Below are 25555 nucleotides of genomic sequence, written 5' to 3'. Positions count from 1 at the left end.
GATAGAATAAAAGGAATATTGTGTGACTTGTATAATGAAAAGAAATATGGACAAAACTTTAGTGTTGGAAAAATAGTGTTAATTGATAAAAATTGTGATGAAGTACCGAAAATAGGAGATTTCAGGCCATTAACTTTAATGAATAGTGATTATAAGATTTATAGTTCAATAATAATGAAAAGAGTTGTAAAAGTGTTTAAGGAAGGTATCTGTAGAACACAGACTGCTGGAATACCAGGAAGAATGATACAACAAAATATAATGTTATTGGATCAAATAATAGAAATTAATAAGATACGTAAAATACCAACCTCAGTGATATCAATAGACATGAATAAAGCATTTGATTCTGTGAATAGAAAGGTATTATATAAAACATTAGATGAGTATGGATTAAATGATAGTGAAATAGAAATAATAAAAAAATTGTATAATAATGCAGAAGCAAAGATTGTTATAAATGGTGAATTAACAGAAATTATTAAATGTGAAAGTGGTGTAAGACAGGGATGTGCAGCATCCATGATTTTGTTTGTGATATTTTTAAGTCTGCTGACAAATAGGGTGATGGAAGAACCATTGATTGAACCCGTGTATATACCAGTATCAGATGAAAAAATAAAATATATAGGACATGCAGATGACTTAAATTTTATAATAAGTAATAAACTTTCTTATGAAAAGGTAATACAAATAACTGAAAAATATTGTTTAATGACTGGAATGCAGATAAATAAACAGAAGAGTAAAGTTTGTAATGTGGTAGGAGAGATAATCAAAGACTCTGATATACCAATAGTTGAAAGTTTAAAAATCTTTGGAATATTTTTTGGTGAAAATGCAAGAAGACAGAATGAAAAATAACATTAAAAAAGTTAAAGAACAGTGGAAAATGAGATGTTTATATTTGCCAGAAAGAGCAATGATAGAAAAAAAGTGATAATAGCAAAGATAATCTATTTTCTTTATGTAATTGACATGACAATAGAACAAATGAAGGAACTGGATAGAGAAATATATAATTATATATGGAATAGAAGGTTTGAACCACTTGCTAGGAAAATAATGAGAAATAGAAAAGAAAATAGAGGATGGGAAATATGGGAAATGCATGAATTTGCAATGGCATTGCAAATAGCAATAATAATAAATACAATAAAGAGTAGAAAAACACCCATTGTCAGAAGTGATGAAATATATAATAGGACCAGTATTAAATAAAATAGACAAAAATAGTAGTAAAAAGCCTTTTATGATTAAAAACAATAAAAGATATAGAAAGTGGAGAGAGATACTGAATCAAATACAGTAGAACCTCGAAAACTCGGCCTAATGTGGACCGAAGGGTGGCCGAGTTTGTGAAAATGCCGGGTTATCGGGAATGGGGTTAAAAAAGGATAAGTATGCGTTTTTCCTCAGAAAATACTGTACTGTACTTGTATGTATTGTTTACTTGAGAATATAACAGAGAATAAACTGCCCAAATACCCTTAAACAAAGGAAAAGTACGTCCTTTATGAAGGCATAGAGCCTTTACTACATGAAAATGAAAATTAATGAATACACTGTGTACAGTAATTTATCTGATAAGACAGACCTCAGAAAAATACTTTATGAGAGCTTTTATACTTTTATAAAGCTGTCTATAATGAAAATTAATTAACTAAGGATTTTTTTGCCTTGCCAGGGTGTGGCCGAGTTATCCGGAGTGCCGGGTTATCGAGAGCCGAGTTTTCGAGGTTCTACTGTAGCAGAAAATGAACCAGAGTTGTTAACGTCGGAAAGTATAGTTAAACCTTCAAAGATATACTGGATAATACACAAAAAATACTTAGATAATCAAAGTAGTAATAAGAAAACAAACTGGAAAATGGTCTGGAATAATTTGGAGAAATTGCCAGCAGAGTGGCATGAAACGGCCTGGAGATTGATAATGAAGGTAACAATAACGAAGAGCTTTATGGCAAGACTGCACTGGAGAAAAGAGACCAAATGTGAAGTGTGTGGAGAAGTAGAGCACGATATACATGTTTTTTATAAATGTCGACCAGCAAGAATAGTGTGGGGATGGATGGCGAAACTGTGGCACACTAAAATAACATGGAGAAATATCAAATTACAAATAGAATATAAAGTGAGATATAAGACATACATGTTGAATTGGATGATAGCATTAAGCAAGAGAGCATTGTAGAAACATAGATGCAAACAATTGTATGACAAGAAGGTAATGACCTCTACTTTGGTGATAGCAAGAATTAAAGGTCTGACCGAATTAAAATTGAAAACAGATATGGAGACAATGACAAGACAAGAAATAGAGGCCTGCTATGAACGAACAGAAGGTAAAATCTGGGAAAGAAGAGGAAATGATTATAGAATTTTACACTAACATGTTTATGAGTGTTTTGGTAATTTTTATAGAAGTTTGAGGTTTTATATTGTTTAATTTTTATAATTGTAATAGCTCTTAGTGGTTGGACATTAGATTGATGTTAATTGCTGGTTTGTTAGATATACAAACAATGTGGCAGTTCTACTGGTTTATAATGTTTTGTAACAACAGGTTACTGTTCTGCTGTAATTTATTGATTGATATGTTGATACATGGTTTTTTTTTTTGGGGTTGACTTTTATGTAATAATGCTGAGATAATACGGGCGATTGATTGAATTGTAGCAATTTGAAAAAGTAATTAATATGTAACTAAGCCATGTTTGAAAGAATATAGTTTAATGTTTTGAAATGTAGTTAATCTATTGTAAGGTCTGACTGAATAAAACTGAAAACAGATATAGCGACAATGATCAGACAAGAAATAGAGGCCTGCTATGAGGGAACAGGAGGTAAAATCTGGTAGAGAAGAGGAAATGGCTAAAAAATATTGTGTTAACATAGATTTTGAGAGCTTTGTTAATTTTTATTGATGTTTAATGTTTTAGATTGGATAATTCTTAAATTGTAATGGTTCTTAGTGGTTGGTCATCAGATTGATGATAAATAGCTGTGTGAGTTAGCCATACAATAATGTGGCAATTTTACTGTCTTATAAGGTTTCGTAATGATGGGTTACTGTTTTGTTGTAGTTTCATGATTGATGTGTTGATACATGGTGTTTTTTTTTGGTGTTGTTAACAATTACAATGTTGTGATACAGGCGATTGTTTGAATTGTAGAGATTTGAAAAAGTACACTAAAATGTAATTAAGCTATGTTTGAAAGACTATAGTTTAATGTATTGAAATGTTGTAAATCCATTGTAATGGATTGACATTGTTCCCATGGATCTTTTCATGGACATATAATGTACTTTCTTGACCCAATAAACTTTATAATTTTCGCCTTTTACTAAAGATTACCATGGAGGGGAACATTACAATAAGCCTATAGGCAATTTTTGAAATCCTGCTTTACACGGGATGATTTCCTAATCAAAAAGTAGACCGAATAACCGTAATAGACCAGGTACACACATGCGTGAAATCTAGCATGAAACAAAAAGCGTAAAAATTTTTCTGAAATTTTGGCTATTTTCAGTTCTGTAACTGAAAATAGAGTAGAGCATGTCTCTACTTTTTACGCCAAAATTCCTCCAATAAAGAGAAGTATTTTCTATGACGTCAAAGTAGACACGTGGTTTTTATTCTAACAATGGCGGCAATCCTACAATTGTGACGATCTCGAAAAAACGAAAAATAAATGAAATAGAGGAGTTTATTAATTTAAATCCGTTCGACCACATCAGTGTACTGTATAAAGGCACTGTATTTAAATAATGTTTATGGATGGCTATAGGTACAAAATTGTACAGTACAGCAGAAGCAAAGGTTTATATAAATGGTGAATTAACAGAAAGTATTAAATGTGAAAGAGGTGTAAGACAGGGATGTGCGGCATCCATGATTTTGTTCGTGATATTTCTAAGTCTGCTTACAAATAGGGTGATGAAAGCGGTATATTTCCCAGTATCAGATGAAAAAATAAAATATATAGGACATGCAGATGACATAAATTTTATAATTAGTAATAGATTATCTTATGAAAAAGTAATACAAATAATAGAAAAATATTGTTTAATGACTGGAATGCAGATAAATAAACAGAAGAGTAAAGTTTGTAATGTGGTAGGAGAGATAATCAAAGACTCTGATATACCAATAGTTGAAAGTTTAAAAATCTTTGGAATATTTTTTGGTGAAAATGCAAGAAGACAGAATGAAAAATAACATAAAGTTAAAGAACAGTGGAAAATGAGATGTTTGTACCTGCCAGAAAGGACAATGATAGCAAAAAAAGTGATAATAGCAAAGATTATTTATTTTCTTTATGTAATTGACACGACAATAGAGCAAATGAAGGAATTGGATAGAGGAATATACAGATATATATGGAATAGAAGGTTTGAACCACTTGCTAGGAAAATAATGAGAAACAGAACAAAAAATGGAGGATGGGAAATGCGTGAATTTGCAATGGCGTTGCAGATAGCAATAATAAATAAATACAATAAAGAGTAAAACACATCCATTGTCAGAAGTGATGAAATATATATTGGGACCAGTAGTAAATGAAATAGGTAAAAATAATAGTAAAAGGCCTTTCATGATAAAGAATAATAAAAGACAGAAAATGGAGAGAAATACTGAATCAAATAGCAGAAAATGAGCCAGAATTATTGACGTCGGGAAGTATAGTTAGACCATCAAAGATATACTGGATTATACATAAAGAATACCTAGATAATCAAAGGAGTAATGATAATATAAATTGAAAAATGATCTGGAATAATTTGGAGAAACTGCCAGCAGAGTGGCACGCAACTGCTTGGAGGTTGATAATGAAGGTAACAATAACGAAGAGTGTGGCGGCCGAATAATTGTAACCTAGTACTGCATCTGAAAATCCAGATGGAGCACATGTGGCATCCATCCGCCATATTCTTTTTCTCTCTCTCGCCTACACTACTCACAAGTGAATGTTCTGTACCGACGCATGCTTGTAACCGATCGAACTTTACTCAATAAGTGTAAAACAAAATCTTATACGCAATTGTAAATAAATTCTCATGGTGAAATATAAAGCTTCGGTTATTTTATAAATCAACGAACACTCAAGTGGTGCATCAACCACCACAAAGAGTTTTATGGCGAGACTGCACTGGAGGAAAGAGAACAAATGTGAAGTATGTGGGGAAGTGGAACATGATGTACACGTTTTTAATAAATGCCGACCAGCGAGAATAGTGTGGGAATGGATGGCAAAATTGTGGCATACAAAAATAACATGGAGGAATGGTAAATTACATATATATATAAATGAATGTATGTCTGTCTGTTCGTCCTTCATGCATTACCACACACCGTTTATCCAATTGCCATGAAACTTTGGGAAGTTGTTTAATATACTCCCGCGAAGGTTTCTGGCATAGTACGACTGCCATGAAGCTTTGGGAAGTTTTTTAATACACTCCCGCGAAGGTTTCTGGCATAGTACATTTATCCTACAATAGATGGCGCGCGTTTATACTGTGTGTTCGATCGATTTCAAATTGTGAAGACCATTTCCCCCTTCAAAAAAATCTCTATATGCATTTGTGAACTGTTATTTACGATATTTGTAATAATTTTTGTTTAATCACTTTATTTCAACTATTTTTTGCTAATTATGTATTCGCTCGAACTTTGTTAAAACCTTAACTGTATCCCGAACAACAACCGAAGTTGTAGGAGGAAATTCGCCTATTTTACCGATCCTGGTATCCCCGTTTCCAAATTTTAATATCAACTCAAAATAATTTAAAAAGACAAATTAAAAAAAAAAGACAAGGTTTATTATCCAACTATCAGAAATTTCACAACATGGCAAGGAAGAGAGCAAAGAGCAATTAATTTAAATAATTAAAATTGTAAAGGATTAAAAATATATATACAGGTATACCTCGACTTACGTCGTTTCGATTATACGTCGTTTGTCAAAAACGTATATGGAAAAATAAAAATCAAGTTTGAGTCATTTTATTCGACTTTACGTCCGTCCGCCACAAATATTGAAGTCGTAATATCACTAGAAAAATGTTTAAAGCACATAAAATCATATTATAATACAATATATACATTTACAAGTATATACTGTATTTACAGTACATGCATTCGTAAATTTAAATTACTTTTTTCTGTACTATATTAAAAACTAAAATTTGTTTGTAAGCTTAAAATAGATCCTTATTAACCATATATTATTAAAAATGCATTAATAAATAAAATACAGAACGGGAATTGGTAATTTATGGTTTAGCCTAGTGGCAAGTAGATTCGGAGACAAGTAAATTCGACTTAAGTCGTTCTGCTGGAACCAATTACCGACGTAAGGTATAATTAAAAAAATTCATATTCCCTTAATATGCACAATTACCTGTCGTTAGTCCGCAGACGACAACCATGTAGAGACAACTGATGCAGGGAAATTTTCCCTGACCGGTGGGGAACGTGTCGAGCGTGACGTCACTTCCACAATTCCCTACACACACGTGTGCAGTAACAGAAATACTTGACACAAAAACAATTATTATATATTATTTAAAACAAAAGTATAAATTTAATAACAAATTCAGCTTTCCCCATATTACTTTGTAACAACGTTAACGTCTTTAGTTCTTTATCCCAAGATATCGGCTGTTATGCAAAAGGTCTCTAGCTATAATTGCATTTTATACGCATTTTTTTCTCACTGTTTCACATCTTTGTGGCGGTATGCCATGCCTACATACATAGGGGTTAAATATAAATTTCATATTTTTCTCTATCCTTTGTCTTCCATGCCACTATTTCCTAGAACTTCCTCATTCATTCTTTCCCTACGGGTGGGGGCAACCGTTGTCCAAGAACAAAAGTGAAAAAAGCCTGGAGGGCATGAGAAGAAAAACGGACATTCTTGCAGTGATGCCAGATTGGGCTACAAGTAGCGGATTGGGCTACTTTTTAAGTGCTCTCGCTACAAAAATTTCAAATTGGGCGACACGCTACTTTTTGGGCTAGTGATAATTATCTTCAGGCTACAAATCTTAAAAATACGCTACTTTTTTTATTTTCATATATAAAATCGCAAAACGCTTATTGTATTATACAAAAGTAATAAAGTTTTATTTAATTTCATTACACTTAAGTATATAAATAAAGTTGCAACGTTTAACAAAGATTAAGATACTTTGCTTTCGTTTTCCATCAGTCGTTCGCTCCAGTAGACAATCCACAACTTCACAAGCACGGAGGCGACATTGCTTGTGAAATTGTGGATTGTCTACTACAAGCATTATGCTGTTGGAATTGCCAATTTTCTCTCCCAATAAGTGATCCAAAAGTTATTAAATTTTGATACAACAGTTCTTGATACAATGGAAAAGGATGGCCTTAAAACTGAAAAGAAAAGCCGCAGTCGCTAAGTCTCTAAGTTCAAAAAATGAATCGCTTCGCCTGCGAATGACTCGCTTTGATTTAGAGAAAATTGATGCAGATACACCGAATGTCCATATACAGGGTGTATCAGAATGACGTTTTAAAAATTTGGGGGATTGTAAAGGATGAAATTTTGAACGTTTTGGTATAAGGAACCTATAATCGGAAATTTGAACTAAAGTGTCTACAGCGGTAGGAAGTGCTTGACCGCCCTTCACTTTGGTAGCTACCCTTCCATCCATTGACGTCATGTTATTGCTGCGGATGAAAGACTGTAAACACACAACTACAGTGGTCTAACTGAGCCTGTGTACAGGACGTTGTGTACTCAGTGCTTGTCGTTCTTCAGGTCACCCCTTGCATCCACTGGCGTTGTGATGTAAACACACAGCTAGTCAACGTGAGTCCCTTGTGTACGCAACACCTGTAGGAACAGTTCATAAGCTTACGGAGCGCATCTTTACAGCATTTAATACCATCAGAGGGGAGCGTGGCATCTTACGGAGAGTCGGACAAAACATGGTTCGTCGTTGCACATTATGTAACGAAGTTGGTGGTCGTCACACTGAACATTTACTCTAAAGTAGTGCAGCCACTGATTCGATGTACAGTTTGATTGTACTCTACTGTTTTGTCAATAAAACTTGTCATAAATACTGTATTCTGCTGTTTCATTCAGCATACCGACCTCATAGAACGTGCAAAGTGCAGTAGAAACTTTATACGTATCTCATTTCCGGCTGTAGGTTCCTTATATCAAAACGTTCAAAATTTCATCCTCTACAATCCCCAAATTTTTAAAACGTCATTCTGATACACCCTGTGTATGTATATACATATATTACAAACTTATTTCATTAGTAAAAGTGCATAGTTGCAAAATAATTCATTTTTATTGTTTGGGCTACAAACAGTTCAAATCCGCTACTTTTGGAGCACAACTATGCTACTTTTTAACCTTCAGATCCGGCAACACTGCATTCTTGAGATAGCGTTCGAGGAGAGCTGGCGTAAAGTGAAAGAGGTCGAAGTCAACGTGGAGTAAGGCACGGTATAGAATTTTGGTCGTTTGGAGGGAAAACGGACGAACAAGTACTGTTGCTGAGATCGAGGACTTTGTGAATACTTCTGGATCTTCTGATGTTTGCGTAGAAAAGGACAGAAGAAAGGACTAATTGAGCGCAAGCCTCGACGTTGAGAAAATTTGGAGATCTACGAAAGGCCCGGGTACCCAACCAACCTTCTCTCTGTTTCTTCCCAATTTATGAGTCTTTCATTCCATCTTCTTTTCTTTTCTCTCTTGTTTTTTTAGTATGCTAGTTAGTTTACGGTAGCTTAAGTTAGATATATTATTACGGGAATATATATATATCAATATTATCCATTGTTTTTGCAGACACGTGTCACCAGTCTTTGTTCGTACAAAAGGACCGATTGAGCTGTATTGTACAAAAAGGAGCTATATAGTTGGGATCCAAAAGAATCAAGTGTACGGAAAACCACCGAAAAAAAAAAATAATAATAAAGCTTTCATTTTGTTTGTATGCAACTTTGTATTGTATTGTTCATCCGTGCACGCACATCTTTTTGGCTGGGACCAGGTGTCTTTTTGTTTGTGGTTGTGCCGAGGCCATCTACATTGTTGAAACTTTTATCTGCGGTTATCATCAACTTTGGATTTCTGCCGATTGTGAGTATAAGTTGACTTTTTTTGCTGACTGTTTCTTTACTAACAACTAAGTGGAAGCTGGTGTAGTGCTGGATGGAGCCATGGACTGACCTGGACTGAGCCATGCAGTGGTTTCCAGGATGGTAACTGGACCAGAGATAACGCGAGAGTTTTAAGACAACTCTTATTTGTCGTCTGGTGATTTGGAGAGAGAAGAAGAGGAAGAAGTTGGTTTTGGTGAAGAAAGTATAGAGGAGGCTCCTGAGATAGAAAAACTTGGTGAATATAAGAAAATTAAGTCCGTAAGAATTCGAGTGGAAGAGAAGATTGAGGTGAGACACTTGGTTCATGCGATTAGCTTGAAGTTAGAAATCACTGGTGTGGTGTGGAGCAGGCGTGTTTTCAGCCTGGCAATGTAGTAGAAATTGGGTTGTCATTGGTAGAAGCTAAGGAGAAATTGGAGAGGAAATAATAATAAATGAAAAGTGTTACTTGATATAGTGTGTTGAAGTGGAATTATTAAGTGTAACTTTGAAATATGTGCCATTGGAATTTCATGATTTTTTGATAAAGAAAGCAATGAGATATGAAAAAATGATTAAAGTTAACCCGAAGTATCATCCAGGAGAACCTAAAATTAAAAATGGAACTTTAATAATAATGGAGCCTAGACAAAAGATACTGAATTTTATTGAAATTTTTGATAAGAGAATTCAAGTTTATTATCCTGGGTTAAAGGAACAATGCCGAACAATGTAGGAAATGTGGTAAATATGATCACAAAGCATGAGAATATGTAATTAAGACTTGTTATAGATGTGGAGAAACCACACACTTGATAAAAGAGTGTTTAAAGTGTTCACTGTGTCTGAGAGAACATACGGGTAATTGTAGAAAACCTAGTTTTTCTGAAATTGTTAAATGTGGATTTCCAAGAATTCAGAGTAAAAGTGCTGAAAAAGGGAGAGATAATATAGTAAGGAAAATTGATAGGAAACAAGAAGGTAAAGATGAAGGAAAAAGAATAGAAAGTGAAAAGGAACAAGAGAAGGAAAATAAGAAACCAAGATAAGATAGGTACAGAAAAAGAAATTAAATTAGGAAATATAAAAGAGAAAAAGATACAAGATGAGAAAGTTAATAAGGAATCGGCCGGCATCTGGACCCCCTATATAGGGAGATCACTAGCAACAGCCGCACCAAAATCGCGTACTTAAGAACCGGCAAGCTTTACGACTTGCTGCGCAACGCGAAGGACGCAATGGATCTCACCAGGGCCCCAGGTGTTTACTCCATTCCCATACGGGACGACAGATTCAATAGGGACTTAGTTTACATTGGCTCCACCATCCGATCAACACAGAAACGAATACGGGAACACCAAGCTGATATTAAGCATAAAAGACACACCACTGCCTTATCGACCTATGTCACCGACCCTGAAATAAGGGCGGACTTCCGGAACACCAAACTTATCAGACACGCGTTCCGCGCTGACCATATCCATCACCTGGAGGCCTGGGAGATTCACAAAGCTATCATGGGGGGCAACTGCATCAACTACAGGGATGGGGAAACACTTGCACAGGCGTGGAAGTATTTATTCGAGGAGTTTGAGCAATGGCTGTCTCAGGGGTGAAACCCGACGCGCACGTTTATTTATTTACATCGTTGGCAACATCGTTACAACGGTCGGGTTGAAACACGGCCAGTCACCACCTGAAGCAGACCTCGGTGGAGGTCGAAAGTACTTGTGGAATTTAATAGTGACATAACACTCGTAAAAAAAGGTTTTTCGTGGATTGTTATTATTCAACGCAGTGTTAAGTTGTTGGAAGTCGTTTATCTTAGTTAATAAGGAAAATGAACAGAAAAGAGATGATAGAGAGGATGAGATGGAGGTGGATAGAATAGGTAGGAAACAAGGTAGAAATGAACAGAAAAATGAAGGAGGGAAGAAGTGAGAAGGAAAAACCCAAGTAAGAACTGGTAATGGATAGAAAATTAAAGATAAGTTTTGTTAATATCTCTAGAATGAGGGATAAGTATAAGCAAATATTTTTGGCAAACTTGTGCAAGTGCAAGAGATATTCTAGGATTGCAAGGTACTAATATTAGAGATTTTTTGGATTTAAGGGAATTGAGGAAATTGTTTCCTGGTTATAATATTTATGTCATTCGCCATAAGGAGGAGTATGGGCATTGTGACGATGATAAAGAATACAATAAAGGTACGAGACTTTGTTACGGACTCAAAGAGAAGAGTTCTAGCTGGTGATATCAAAGTGAGTGATCATTTTTTGAGAATTTTGAATGTTTATGCACCTTTGCAAGTCTCTCTGAGAAAGGAATTTTTTAATGGTCTAAATAGTTTTTTGTCAGTGGATAGGGAGATTGTGTTGTTTGGGGATTTTAATAATGTTATGGTGGCATTGGACAAGAATACGTGGCATTTTTCTGATGGTTCTAGAAAGATTTTAGCTCAGGTTTTGGAAGAGAAGATTTTTATCTTAGTGATATTTTTCAGAGTGGCAATCCCAGTTCCCCTGGGTTTAGCTGAAAGAGACAAAATATGAAGATTGGACAGGATCTATTTTAATATGAAAAACCATAAAATTGTGAGTATTGTTAGTTATAATCTGAGAAATCAAGTTAAACTATCTGATCACAAGATGGTAGAGGTTGAAATGGTGATAGGAATACAAGAGAGAATTAAGAAAAATATTAGGATCACAAAAGAAATTTTAGAGAATGAGGAATTTAAGAATAATATTAAAAAATTATTGGAAGAAGAAAGTGGGGATATTACAGGAGAAAGATGGGAGATAGTAAAGGGAAAAATTGGAGGTTTGATTGAGAAGGTATGGAGAGAGGTTAAAAGGGATAGTTTTAATAAGGTTAAGAAATTGAGAAGAGAATTAACTAAGGCTATTATTATGAAAAGAGGAGAAAAGGAAATTGAAATGATAGATGGAAATTGGTAAGGAAAGTGAGAAAAGATGTGGAGTTATGTGAGATATAAAATGAAAAGGTTAAGAATTGGAAGAGAAATAGACACTAGTTTTTATGAGAGGAGAGAGAAGAAAAGAGAACAGATAAGAATTGCTGAATTAGTGAAGGGTGATGAGATAATAAAGGAAGAGAATCACACAGGAAGAGATTAAAGATGCGGTTATGCATTTGAAAGTTAAGAAGGCCCCAGGTATGGATGGCTTGACTCCAGAGCTGTATATTTATTTTATTAAGGATTTTATTCTTTATATAATTGTAAGGATCTTAGTGAGAATTTTAATGTGGGGAAGATGGTTTTGATTAAGAAAAAAGATGAAAATTGTACTGTGGAGGATTATAGACTGATAACATTGTTAAAGTATGACTTTAAAATTTATGGATTTATTATTGCTAAGAGGTTAGGTGATATATTTAATGCTGAGATAGTGAATACTCAAAGAGTATTCACTATCTCAGTTGTAAGAAGATCAACACAGAGTAATATGTTATTTTTGGTGTCAGAAATGTGTAGAGAAATAAATACCATTGTCTATACTTTCGATAGATATTTGTAAAGCTTTTGATACAGTTAATAGGGTAATTTTGTAGAAATTACTAAGTAGATATGGGTTGAACATTAATGAAGTTAAAGTAATGAAACAATTCTGTGATGCATCGAGAATATCCATTACTGTTAACAATGAAATGTCAAGGGAAGTTGAATGTAGGGCGTGGGTAGGACAGGGTTGCCCCTGCTCTATGATTTTGTTCATGATTTACATGAATTTATTTTTAAGAGTTATTCAAAATGGTAATCTTATTGAAAAGTATTTTTATACCAGGTTTAAGAGAGAAGGTTAAGTTTTTATGTCACGCTGATGGTGCGAGTTTTTTTTGTTACAAACAACTTCTCTTTAGAAAGGATAAGCGTGATATTTTTAATATATTGACTGGTATGAAAATCAATTTATGTAAAAGTAAATTATTGAAAATTTATGGTAATGTGGATAGTGTAAACTTGAATTATGAAAGGGTAAAGAGTACGAAAATTCTTGGTGTATGGATTGGGGAAAATGCAGTTAGTAAAAATGTTGAATTAATGTATGGCAAAATTGAGAGTGCATTAAATGAATGGGAAAATAAATGGCTATATTTGCCTGAAAGGGTAGTAAATAGCTTAGTTATTCCAAGAATTGTATACTTATATGCTACTTATCTGAAAATAGAAGATATTAAGAAGCTAGAAAAACCAATTTTTAATTTTATATGGAAAAATACCTTTGAACCCATTAGTAGGAGAATAATGAAATGTAATATTGTTAATGGTGACTGGAATGTAAAAGATCTGAAGTCATTTGAATGTTTGCTGCATATATCAATGTTTATAAATAATTTGAAGAAAAGAGGTCATCTTTTGTTTTATGTGTTATATATTTTGGGTCCAACAACAAAGAGAATAACAAAGATGGAGGGACAACATCCCTTCATTGTGAATAATAATAATAAGAGATATTGAAAATGGAGGGAGGATATAAAAAATATTTTGTATGGTGATAATAATATAGTTGAGAATGATTGTAAAATAAGACCAAATAGAATTTATAAATATTTGTATAAACAATAAACTAGTGAAAGTGTGGAGAGAAATTCTGTAAATTGGATTGCTGTATGGAAAAATAATACTGCAATGCTCCAATATCATAGGCATCCAATATTTAAATGTTTTGTTATAACTAACATTAAGTTATTTTATGTAAAGTAAATTAATGTTGTGTTATTTGTTTATAAAAAAAAGACAGTTACTCTCCTAACATGACTGGGTGGACACTTACCTCTGCATCATCTCTATTTTGATTACTAGTCATTAATAAACGGTTAAATTTACTCTAGGTATCCAAGATGGCGGCGATCGCCATTAACTAAAACGCGCCTATAATTAAACTTTTTCTTTTTAACTAAGGTTAATGTCCAGATACGTGGACCGTCATGGCGGCACTTCCTGTTTCAGCCTCGAAACCAGACGGTTTGCAGACGACGTGTCACGTGACNCAAATACAAAACATACTTGTAAATGTATATATTTTAATATGATTTTATGTGCTTTAAACGCTTTTCTAATGATATTACGTCTTCAATATTTGTGGCGGACGGACGTAAAGTCGAATAAAATGACTTAAACTTGATTTTTATTTTTCCGTATACTTTTGCGTATATTTTTCCGTTACGATTGACAAACGACGTATAATCGGGAACGACGTAACTCGAAACGACGTAAGTCGAGGTATACCTGTATAAAGTGAAACACAAAACATATATGCTTAACTGGATGATAGCGCTAAGTAAGAGGGCATTTTGGAAGCATAGATGTGAGCAACTGTATGATAAGAAAGCATTGAGCTCTACATCGGTGATAGCAAGGATAAAGGGTTTGACTGAATTAAAACTGAAAACAGACATGGCGACAATGACAAGAAGAGAAATTGAGGTCTGTTATGATGGAACGGAAGGAAAATTTTGGGAAAGAAAAGAAATGAATATAGAATATTATGTTAACACTGACAAGTGTGTGACATCTTTATTTTAATGTTTGATGGTTTTGATCTTTATATCTTTAATTGTAATGGTTTTTTTAGTGATTAATATTAAATTTGTAAGTACTGGCTGTGTATGCCAGTTATACAACACTGTGTCAATTTAATTGTATTTTATGCAAAGTTTTGTAACGATAAGTTACTGTTTCGTTAATAGTTTATTGATTTATATGTTGGCACATGTATCGTAAACCTTTTAGAATTGTTAAGTTATGTAAAGTTCTATGATGATGCTATTGTAATATCTAAATTGATGTAAATGATTTTTAGAATGGTAAAGATTTGAAAAGGTTAAAATCAAATAGCAATTGTTTAATGTTAAAAAGTTTATTGATTATTTGTTTAATATGTTGCAATAAAAGCTTCAATTTAATGTTATGGATGGACATAGTGCTCGTGACAAAACTTTCACGAGCATATCATGTACTGTACAGTACTTTCCTTGACTTAATAAACTTTATATATTTCGCCTTTTACTAAAGATTACCGTGGAGGGGAACATTACAATGAGCCTATAGGCAATTTTTGAAATCCCGCTTTACGCGGGATGATTTCCTAATCAAAAAGTAGACCAAATAACTGTTTTATGGGTAGGAACACACATGCGTAAAATTTGGAGTAAAATCTAGAATAAAACAGAAAGCGTAAAATTTTTCTGAAATTTTGGCTGAAACACAACTGAAAATAGAGTAGAGCATATCTCCAAAATTCCTCCAATAAAGAAGTCTTTTCTATCACGTCAAAGTAGACGATTAGAGTAAAGCAAAAGGTATACAGCTAAAAAAAAGGTCTTAAACTTAATATTAACGAATAGACATAGACATATCTAGATGTAATTTTAAACGCTGAATCGATTGGTATTAAAAAAAATTACTTACTATCAACCGTTTAAAAGTTACGAACGATTTTTTTTTTGGTAATTGTGCATATTAAGGGAATATGAATTTTTTTAATTATCTAACCTATTCTAATAATATAATTGGTAATAATTATGCTAATTTATTAGAATAGGTTAGGTTAGGTTAGAACGTGCGTCGGTGCGTCACGTGACACGTCTGCAAACCGTCTGGTTTCGAGGCTGAAACAGGAAGTTCCGCCATGACGGTCCACGTATCTGGACATTAACCTTAACGAAAACATTTTTAAAACGTAAATTTGCTACTTACTTTTTCTCGTGCTTTTGGTTTCATTTCCTACTTTTGGATCGGAGACGAAAAAAATAGTCACCACACTACCTGAAAACCATCGATAACTAAACGTAGTGAATTATGAGATTGGATACATCAGTGATTCGAACAGGATTTGACTGGACTGCAAGTATAAGCTTATGCTTCGGCTGCGAGATGCGGTGTGTCTCCTCGGCGGGCGGAACCTGCGGTGTTCGTCCACCTCGTCGTCGCTGCTTCGGCCGCGCGCGCGGCTGCAGCATACAAATATAACATCACCTATGTTATGAACAGTAACGATGAATTACTAACCTCCGGGAGATCCGTCGGGAGCAAGAACAGTCGAATGCCACTTAATGGAAAGTTAGTAGAAGTTTTAACCGACAGATAAACAGTAAAAACAATTGGCCACATTTTCCTACTCGTTAACTTAAAAAAAAAAACAAAATTGTACAAACTTAAAAAAAAACACGAACTCCATTCGAAAAGATAACGACACGCTCCGTTCGTCTATACCGTAACCGAACTCAAAATTTGCATAATTCCTCATATTTTCCGAGTGGAAATTTTTGAAGAAACCGTCATTACGACAAGCGTCGTCTACATTTCATTTCTAAACGCGCATGCCGTCGAGGTTACCGAATGGGCCGCCATCTTGGATACATAGAGTAAATCTAATCGCAAGCAATTTGAAAAATACAGTTCCAAAATATATGGGTCGCATTGAGAATTCTGCAGAAAATCTATGTAACGGCAGCAGCAAAAGCTTAATTTAGGTAGTCTCTATGGCGGCACTTCCGGTGGCCATTTCGTTTGTGTCCACAAACAAGATGGCGACGGCGCAGCTACTTACTACACCGGCATTTAAAGAAAAAAAATGTTCACTCACCGTTGACGTATTCCTAATTACTTTTCTCAATAAAAAACACGGTTCGGATGATTCTTTCGTAACTTCATCCTTTTCCATCGTAGAAACTTTTTCCGTATTCTTAACACACGTCTACATTCTTCCTGTTATGATTTTCGGATTTATTAGTACAGTAATTACTTTCAGGGCTGAAGCTACAATATCTGGCACTTTCCAAACTAAAACACGCCCCGCTCCTGAATAAAACTTACTCGTACGCTGAACAAACAGTTCGAACCGTTGTTTTCTTAATTTTACCGGAGTGAAAATTGGATGGGCCTGGAAAGGTGTCGAACCGTTCTCTTAGTTTTTTCCTTTTGCTCACAACAATCTCGTCGATTTCGATACCTTTCCAGGCCCATCCAATTTTCACTCCCGGTAAAATTAGACTGTGAAATCATCATAATGTGTAGCACGAAATTCGTCCAGTCAACAGTTGTTCGACCACTCACACCCACAGCCAAACAAGTGACGCTCAACGTACCGTACACTCTATGCAAATTAGATGCAAAATAAAGAAAAAAGTAGTTCCCCAAGAAATTTTCTCAATTTTAAAAATTACTTCAAATGACGAACTGTTTGTCTTGCATTTATGACATCGAAAAGAAACAGAATCACGATCGTTTCGATAATTTCATTTACGACGATCATCACATTTCGAACAATCTGCATCCGCAGGCTGCGTACAAAACTTAACATCCGATGAAATTCTCTTGTCAAGATTAAATTCAGGATATTCCGATACTAAAAAAGTGAAAGAAACCCCTTGAAGTACACTTTTGCCAAGATAATTGTCGATGTTTTCCAAACTCCGCCATTACAAAAATAAACGACAAAATATCAAATGTAAACTTCGAGAAAGAAAATTCACACAACAATATATAACTTTTTAAACCTGGATAATTAAATTACTCTTAACAAAGTTATAAAATGTTAGGAAACTAATCTAGAACCGAAATGACGTTAGAAATCTTGTAAACTAAAGAAGCGACACCTAGATTAACTTTCAAAACACACGTGTTGTCGAGATTCCGGAAGTGCAGCCATAAGGACTGCTTAAGTAAACGTCTACCTATAAAATATACATATATATAAAGTTTAAAATCAATAATTTTTATTTGTAACTATTTTTATATGTTTTCTATCTGAGTTAATAAAAATAAAATATAAATATTGAAGTTATGAAATTTAACAATAGAGTCGTGCGGTCATTTATTCGGGGGAAAATTTTTGAATTGAAATAACGTGACTTCCGGTTTGTATCGGAAGTTCTTATATAGTTAATCGGGGCTCCTGCCCCCAAGGTTTCCATATCTGATCTCGTCTTTATCTAACTCGTTTTCGAGATTAAGGAAAGACAAACGGATTAAAGAAGTTATTTTTTTTCTTTACAACTTGGTAATTTCTCTCTGTCGAAATCACCCGTTCGCTTCGCGGTTATAAAAAGTAAGGAGTCAAAAAATAGATTAACATTTATTTGGTAGCAATATACAGTATATACATTATAAAAGGGGCGTCGGATGGATTTGAAGTTACAACTGTCTTCATGTGTTTTTCGATTGTCTCCTCGAAGAATTTCTGGGCATCCGTGCATCTGACAGGAGCATGGTCGTAGCTATCTGTTCGACGACTAAACTGCGAATAATTCCCAAGGTATGGCAGGTAGAAATTCTGGGACGGCATTGAGAACAAACTATGTGTCCGTTGGTACATTGGTACACGGGTGGCTGCACCAGATTATAGCAGATGGGACAGCGTAACAAGCAGGTTAGGATAGAATCGGATGGAGTCGAGCGAGTCTGTAAATGAGAGAGATGTAGGTGTTATTTCTTAAAAGAATGATTGATTTTTTTTTGTTATTATTAATAGCGAGGTTGCGGCCGAAGTTTTCATCGCTGAAACGTGAACTCCGAACGACGAGCGCCGCTTACAAGATAGCGGCGCTCGACGTTCACGTTTGAGCGATGAAAACTTCGGCCGCAACCTCTCTAGTATATCTAATTATTAAAGTATGTAAGTGTATCTAACGTTAAGTAATTAATGTAGTAAGGGAGTTAAGTTCTAATTATTGTTAATAATTAGCTCTTAACTCTAATATACGGGCGTTAATAATTAATAAATTACCGTCTTCTTATAAGATTTACACGAGAATTTAGGACTCGATCTACAGGTGTAGGTGTTAAAGTGGAGTTGCTGGAAGCGTCTCGGATATACTCTGCCAGTTCTACGGGTGAGACGTGGATGTTGGCGAGTATTTCGACGACAATAATAAAATGTCATGGAGAGGCTTCCAGTTCCCAAGATGGAAATAATCGTGATTAAGGTGAATGCGGGGGCTTGGGGACCGTCAAATATTGGATTACGGGAATTTAGGGTAGAACCTGGCACCAGGTGCGAGTTGTCGGACATACCTTCGATTTAGAGAAGAAAAACTAAAAAGGCAGATGGTTAAGGCGCGAGGTCCCTCCAAAGTCAGGAATGAGCCTCTCAGGAGGATTAATGCAAAGTAATTTAAGAATAAAAGAAAATTTATTATGGAAAAACGAAACATAACATTTGAACTTAGTTTAAATTAATAGTAAGTACAAAATCTGTTTTAGGGTGTTAGCCTATTACTATTTATAAAACGGGTAGTACCTAGCGGGGTTATCCGAACTTCGCGACTCACAACATACCAGGGAAAGAGTTGTCTTCTCTTCTAGGAGTTGAATTCCTTTCTGGATGCTGTGTTGATTTTCTTCTTTTCTTTCTGCTTTCTCTTTCTCCTTTTCCTTCACTTTATCGCTCTTTCATTCTCTTTCACTCAGTCCCTCACTAAGTCTTTGATTTTCTCATTTCCTTTTATCTTATTTTTCGTTTTGACAAATCATGATTTTGTTCCGGAGGAAATTGAGGTAATTTACGATAAGCATGATTGGTCATCCTTTAGTCCCTCTCTCTTGGCTATTAAGAATTATGCATTCACGTGACATGGATAGAGTAGCATGAGTCATCTAACACCAATGAAAAAGGGGAAACGATGGCCATCCCCTTTGTCTTTTCCGTCGCATGTTGTGAGATTTATAACAATGGATAATATTTTTTATTCTAATTCGTTTCTCTGAATTATTTTTAATCGGGTCCCTAAAATCGGGAAAATAGGCGAAATTCCTTTACAACGTTGGTTGATAAACAAACAATTCCGATGTCGCATTCACATACATCAGATGTGGGTGCAAAGGGCGTCCCATCTGGTAGTTAACAATTGTTCATTGCACAACCAGACAAAACAAAAACAGGGATATAAAATACATACTGTATATAGTTTAAAATACAATAAATTGATTAAGATTTAAATTATAATGTTAATAATAATTCGAGAAAAAATATATATATAAACAGGTCTATAATAATAACCAAAGTTTTGGGAAATGGTGGGCCTCGCGACAGTAATTGAACAAGACGTCATAAAATTCTATTTCATGTAAATTTCGCATATAGTAAACATATACGACGTCTTATAACAGCGAGAAAACATGATTTCGAGTAATTTAGAAGCCTACAAAGCCAGGTGGAGAACTCTCGAGAAAAACTGCGAGAAAACGACGAGTGAACTTTGAGAAAACTCAAAGTGGGAACTGCTACGCGAAAATAACCTAAGGAGAACGGCTTACCAGGAGAGAACTCCAAAAAAACGATTTGTTTACCTTTTTATTCCTCGAACCTCCTCCAATCAGAAGTTACTAAGACACACCACGTGACGGGATCCAGGGGTGCAAGATGTGTCAACAACATATGAGATAATTAGCGTCATCACGGGAAATGATCTAATCTTAGTAAAAACGGAAATTTTATTTCCCTCGTTAACCAAATTAGAAAGTAAAGTAGAATTTAATGATCCTTTTTTTAACTAAACAAATAAATTTTCAACATCTTTTAATATTTAAAATAAAAGCTAGATGGTCTCCGGGTTCTCGTACGCCTTTCCAAACGAGGTTTCATTTCCTCAATTACTACTCAATTAAAAATCGTTTCCCTCGACATTCAACAGTATCGGATTAATTTTGTTAACAAAATGTCTTCGATCGACAGACGAAATAAACGATAAATTTTCGATGAACTATGTAATTCGACGATCGAGAAAGTTAAATATTCATCGGGCAGCTTGAATTGTTTTGACTTAACGACAATCCACTTCATGTAATATAACGACGCCTATTTACGACATTTTCGGTTGCGACGAGTTTTATTAATACCAAATTTTGTCGTATGGCTATTTAAGACGAACATTCGTCGTAAGTTGCGCTATGAATCCGTGGTCCAAGCTCCATAAACGAACAAACCGATAAATTTGTCAAAAGCAGGCCATACAACTCAAACATTTACCTACTACATAACCCCCGAAGATCTCAACACTCGTCAAGATAGACAACAGGAAATATATGAACAATAGTAGGAATAACTATCCAAAAATCAATCGCTACCCATGGTTTACTAATGCTTCTGACATTAACGTACCCGAAATTACAGATCGCCGCATCAACGTCCTCATCAATCGCGCAAGAATCAACTCGTATTTCGTATTTATCGTTACAAAACACCTTTGTTAGATGATGATGTTTTTTCCTTCATTATCCGTTAAAATCAATAAATTAATTGTAGAAAAGTAAATGCAAATAAGGTAGTTATTATTTATTGTATAGTACGCACACACAAGTATATATAAATAGTTAATATTAATGATAATTTATAGTATTACAGTATTTGTTTTATTGTAATCAATGTAAGGTAATTTGGTCAGGTCAGAAAGTTGCAATTTTAAAGCCCAATTTAAAGTATAAATGAAGATTTTTTACTTAAGAGGATATATTTCATTCATTACACTCACTTTTTAAAAATGAATTTACCCGTAACACAACAACACAATATATATATAATAGAGACTATATAATTGTCAAACTTACGTAGAAATTAAGATAATTCATTGATTATTTAATCCTTTAATCGTAGCCATTCTATATAAATGACGATGAAAACAAAATCCGTTAGAATCGAATCACTGCTTTTGATTGAGTACTTTCACAGCGAATTGCATTAGCAATTATCCTTATTTTTCAAATACAATTGTCGGTTACAAGATCATAATCATTAAAATAATTTACGAGAGAAAGCTGTAGTCGACTCTTCTACCGGATGTTATATATTTAGCTCATTTTAAAATTAGATAGAGAGTTGAAGAAACTAGTTTTAATCGATAACGTATACTAGCGAAATCCCCCAACGACATCGCTACAGTGTCAATATCCTCAATTTCACGAGTGATCGCGAAATTACCGATGTTAACATTAAAATTTGTTTGCCTGAAAATGTTTCGTAGCTATTCGTTCCGTGGCTTAAAGGAATTTCCACAGTTTAGTCTCTTGGTTTTCTGTCTTCCATTTAAAAACTATGCAGTGAGCTTCAAAAATGTTAACGCTTATTTAATGGAATTGAAACGGATAATATACTGTATTATGTATTATACAGTTTCAAATATTCGCTATCATGTCCAGAATATTCACAGAATAAGTTTAGACAGCTCTGAGACGCATTTATATTAATATTTCTGACTATATCCTTTAAATTTTCTTACGTATTTAGCGACAAGTCGGTCCTTTGCATGTCTAGATATTACAGACATCAATTTAAATAAATAGCTTCATTCAAATCATTTCAATGAGAAAAATTTAAATATTAATTTGTACAGGGACGTACAATATTCTATTGTTAATGAAACAGACAATATTAGCAATTTATAAGCGTCAGAGATTGTATCAAAACGTATTTTTTTACCATCTCTTAACGGATTTTATAAGAACTCTGGCATATGTTTGAAGAAAAACATAACAGAATTTTAACTTATTGAAGAATTCTAATATTGATCCTTCTTTATAAGCCACGTTTATCCACGAGGGACGTTCTGCAAAGAATTATAAATATTTGATGCCACGCAAAATCCTAACTTTAGCTAAAGCGTGAAGTGGATAAAAATGTATCGGGGTAGACGAATGGTTTTTTTTCCATATGTCTACACGTTACATTAAATAAAATTAATAATTATTAAGCAAATAAGTTGCAAACATTTTATTTATAAAACAACAACAAATGATCAACGTCTTCCAATCCCGCAAAATACGTGGTCTAGCAAACTCAGGATAAAATTCGGAAATTTCCTACGAACTCTCGCCGGGGGCTGTCTAGAGAATATCATCTAATTATTTTCCATATAACTTAAGCAGATTATCACTAAAACAAAAAACAGATTATACTCACTTCTGTACAACGATTTATCTTTAATGATGACCGTGATGATGGTGATGGTGGCTGTCAGCGGGAAGCTTCACGTAGTATCCGAAAGGGGCAAATTTATGATGTCCGTGTCCTTGAGAAGGTCCTCGATAAACTTTAATACTAACTCCTCCGTGGTGACCATCGGCACTGACGGACGATATTACAAGGACCAGGCACAAAAATGCCGCTACGAACTAGAAAATAAATAATTTTTTGAAACCGAAATTGCCTATTGAAGCGAAAAAAACATTAGTTTAGATAATTTTTACGTGTAGTGTGGTGTGCTTTCTAAATAGAGCACGAAGAGCAGGTTACATACAGTATCTGTATCTAAGTCTATACACACTACAAACTAGCTTCTTAAATATATATTTTTATAAACAGCCGCATACAAAATTGATAGATAACTAAAACATTAGCCATTACAATTCAATAAGCTACAATTAGAAGAAAATTTTCTAATACAACTTAATGTTAAATTTACCATAAATGATAATAATGGCCGGTATTTGCACAAAACTGCACAATTCAGTAGACGAAATTTAGTTTTCGTACATAAAATATGATGTGCAAAAGTTGCATCTCCGTATACTAATCCAACATCAATTGATTTGCATATCTTACCTGCATTTTATTGTTGATCATGTTGATGTTTCGCACAGAAATGAGTACAAGAACGGCGTCACCTCTTTATATAACGAGCGTCCTACATTATTTATGGGGATGAACGGTACCAGATAGTGGACTTACAGATGAGAGACAGGTACAATCTGGTAGTGTTTTTTTCCCTTTCGAATTCTTACACTCCTGTTTCTATTAGTAGCCAGGTAATACCTTCTAGCACCCATTTAGGATACAGTTTTATACAGCACAACGGACATTCATCCAAGCAAATCCTATCATCACTCAAGCGAATTGAGGCCTTCCTCACGGCTCTAGAATAAATTTATACCTAAAAAAAGAGGAGTTAAAAAAAACTAAATAAATATTTTTATGGTAATGAATAACGGAAAATTACGCATTTAAATTTCCTTGTGTGATTTTTCTGCTTAAATTTCTTTTCTTATTAACTTCCACTTGTTATAGAAAGGGTTTAAATATACTTACTTACCTAACGAAGATTCATTCCAAAAGTATCCGTACAAGAAGCTTCATCGGTAAAAATCATGTTCATACATACAAAAATACAAGTCGTATATTTAAAATCTATATGGATTATAAACCACAAATAATTAACATAATCTTGGGAAAATGGCAGAATCCTTTGTATGCTGAATATTAAAGTTAGCAGCATCTGTTGGCCATTATAATTAGAATTTAATAAAGTTGCGGATTAATTGTCTGGTAACTTTATATTTTCTCCACAAAAAAAAAAGATCATAAAATGTTTATTTGTATCAAACAGGCTATTTTTAAATCTTATCCTGAATTTTTATCTTTATTAATTATTATATAACTTGTTAAATTCACTCAGGCGATACGAAGGATATAAAATTTGACATAGTTCTAATGACATCAGAGTTAACCCATTGAATAAACTATTAAAATCAGAGTTCGTTGTACTAAGTTGCAGAAAATGTATTTTTGACAGAAAACTTTATCATTTTATATCAAGTCTAAATAATTTTCTGCGTTATCATAAAATTATAAGTTAAATGTACTGTACAGTACATAAATTAAAACAATTTCTAATTCTAATATACATATTTGAAATTTTTTACAACGAAAATTCATTACTAAAATGCTTATGTGAACTGTTTAGAACTTATTAATCAAAACATCCTAAAATGTTGAAGAAAAAATTAATTGTTACAGTTTAAATCACACAATGAACCATGAAATTTTTAAACCAAAAAAAGTTTTTGAAAAATAAAATCATTAGAGTATAACGTCCATATCATTAGTATTGAAAATAGATTTAAAAAATTTAGAAGCCGTATTTAAAATATAAGAAAAATAATTACTGTTTTTTGTTTTAAATATGGAATGTCTTATATAAAAAATTAAAACTAGGTCTTTATCAGAGATATTTTTTTAACTTCCATTTATTCTATCCGAAGCTAGAATTATTTTAAGTGGAGAAAAATATAATTACAAATTAAGTTTTCTGTTATAAATCAAAAACTCTTTTAATGGTTTATTATATAAAAATCTTTAACAAAAACAATTTTATTAGCGTGCAGCACACATTTAATTAAGAATATAAATATTTTTAAATGAGACCATTTTATGTTAAGAATAAAATGCTAATATTTATCTGATCTATAAACATAATTTATTTTAATATATTTCAACAACAGAGACGACTTTTATTAAATTATTATAAAAATGTTTTGTTAATTATATCAGAATGATCCTTCTAATATTGTTGAGTGTGTACATAAACAAAATTTCCTTTTAAAGAATATCTGTATATTATACAAAACTTTTGTTTCAAAAAAGGTTATCTAATTTGTTATAAAAGTATTGTT

At 33.6% G+C, this 25555-nt stretch overlaps 1 long non-coding RNA gene and 2 other non-coding genes across 3 annotated transcripts; 2 read left to right on the top strand and 1 right to left on the bottom strand.

Moving 5' to 3' along the window:
• Nucleotides 1–3306: 3306 nt before the first annotated feature.
• Nucleotides 3307–3421, top strand: LOC111612713. Its single transcript, XR_002754661.1, has one exon. It is a non-coding gene; the product is annotated as a U5 spliceosomal RNA (small nuclear RNA).
• Nucleotides 3422–15128: 11707 nt separating this feature from the next.
• LOC111612712 lies at nt 15129–15251 on the top strand. The gene has a single exon (XR_002754660.1). It is a non-coding gene; the product is annotated as a U5 spliceosomal RNA (small nuclear RNA).
• A 7644-nt stretch (nt 15252–22895) lies between these two features.
• Nucleotides 22896–24687, bottom strand: LOC111612705. Its single transcript, XR_002754657.1, has 3 exons — nt 23709–24687; nt 23067–23278; nt 22896–22990 (listed from the first exon to the last, which is right to left on the bottom strand). It is a non-coding gene; the product is annotated as an uncharacterized LOC111612705 (long non-coding RNA).
• Nucleotides 24688–25555: the final 868 nt, after the last annotated feature.

Source organism: Centruroides sculpturatus, unplaced genomic scaffold (genome assembly GCF_000671375.1).
Source record: "Centruroides sculpturatus isolate CEXI.00-Female unplaced genomic scaffold, Cexi_2.0 scaffold1752, whole genome shotgun sequence".
Taxonomy (NCBI): domain Eukaryota; kingdom Metazoa; phylum Arthropoda; class Arachnida; order Scorpiones; family Buthidae; genus Centruroides; species Centruroides sculpturatus.
This window is presented reverse-complemented; position numbering and strand designations above follow the sequence as displayed.